The 1,410-nt window shown below is 76.5% G+C and overlaps 1 non-coding gene across 1 annotated transcript; it reads left to right on the top strand.

The window, feature by feature from the left end:
- LOC139706610 (5.8S ribosomal RNA) lies at positions 1 to 153 on the top strand. The gene has a single exon (XR_011708234.1). It is a non-coding gene; the product is annotated as a 5.8S ribosomal RNA (ribosomal RNA).
- The last annotated feature ends 1,257 nt before the right edge of the window (positions 154 to 1,410 follow it).

Here is a 1,410-nt window from a genome sequence, read left to right as displayed (position 1 = left end):
GACTCTTAGCGGTGGATCACTCGGCTCGTGCGTCGATGAAGAACGCAGCTAGCTGCGAGAATTAATGTGAATTGCAGGACACATTGATCATCGACACTTCGAACGCACTTGCGGCCCCGGGTTCCTCCCGGGGCTACGCCTGTCTGAGCGTCGCTTGACGATCAATCGCCCCCCCGGGGGTTTGGCTCTTCAGCCTTGCCCCCCCCGCGGGATGGCGCGGCTGGGGGTTTTCTCGCAGGGCCCGCCTCGGGACCTACGTCCCCCTAAGTGCAGACCCTGGCGGTCGGTTGGCGGTGTGCCGCTTCCCCCCCCGCCCCTCGGTGGTTGGGGGGGGTCGTATGGTCTGTGGCCGCCGTTGCCGCCCGCCGGCCCGCCCGCCGCCACCTGCGAGTGGAGGCCAGAGAGGAGGAGAAGGGTGCGCGGTTGCTTCCGGTCGGTCCTCGTTCTGCCCGGTTGACGGGTCGCCGTCGGCGCGCGGTCGGTGCCGCCCGCGGCGAGGGTGTCGGGTGTGTCGTGAGGGAGAGCAGCGCTGGTGCGCGCCGGTCCGCGTCCGGGTCGCCGTCCGCCCCCGACGGCGGCCCGCCCGTGGCGCCGGGCCGGTCGCCCCCGCTGCTTTTCCCCGCGTCGCGCCCCCGCCCTCCGCGGAGGCCTCCCGCCGCCGCCGCGCGGCCCGGGCTGGCTCGGACGTTCCCCGGTCGCTGGCCGCGTGCCCGCGCCCGCCCCGCCGGGGTGGGGCTCGCGCCGCGGGGGAAGGCGCGCGTGTGGCCGCGCCCCGGGGGATGCGTGCCCCGGCGGCGAGCCGCGGGACGCCGCGGTGTCGTCCGCCGTCGCGCGTTTTCCCTCCCGGGTTGTGGACGCGCCGCGCCGCTCCCCCCGCCGTGTCCCTCCCGCGCCGGCTCCTTCGCACGGAGCGGGCCAGCGGCGGCGGGGGAAGGAGGTCGGAGCGAGCTCGCGAGGCTGTCTCCCGGTCTCGGCGCGCGTGCGGGTGGAGGCCCGCGCGGGCGGCGTCGCTTGTGTGTCGGTGTGCGCTTGGCCCTCTTTCGGCGGGGGTTGGGTCGGGGGCGACCGCCGGGTCCCGCCGCGCCCCGCTTCCCCGCCGTGTGGGCCTCCCGTCCGTCGCCGGCTCCCGCGTCGCCGTCCGCCCCTCCGCCGCGCCGCGCCGGGCCGCGCCGGCCGCCCTCGCCCTCGTTTCTTTTCTCCTCTTCCGCTCCCGGTGGGGCGCCTCCTCCCGGAGGCCGGCGGCCCGTGCTCTTCGTGCGCCCGTCCCCTTCTCCTTCCCCCCCACCACCGCCTCGGCGCGGGTGGGAAGCGGGTGGGCGGGCGTCGTGGGCCGGCCCTCCGTCGGTCCTCCCTCTGTCCCTGCCGTTCGTCTCTGTGGGCTCGGGCGGGCCCGAGTGTCGTTTCTCTCGG

This window comes from Marmota flaviventris, chromosome 7 (genome assembly GCF_047511675.1).
Source record: "Marmota flaviventris isolate mMarFla1 chromosome 7, mMarFla1.hap1, whole genome shotgun sequence".
Classification (NCBI taxonomy): domain Eukaryota; kingdom Metazoa; phylum Chordata; class Mammalia; order Rodentia; family Sciuridae; genus Marmota; species Marmota flaviventris.
This window is presented reverse-complemented; position numbering and strand designations above follow the sequence as displayed.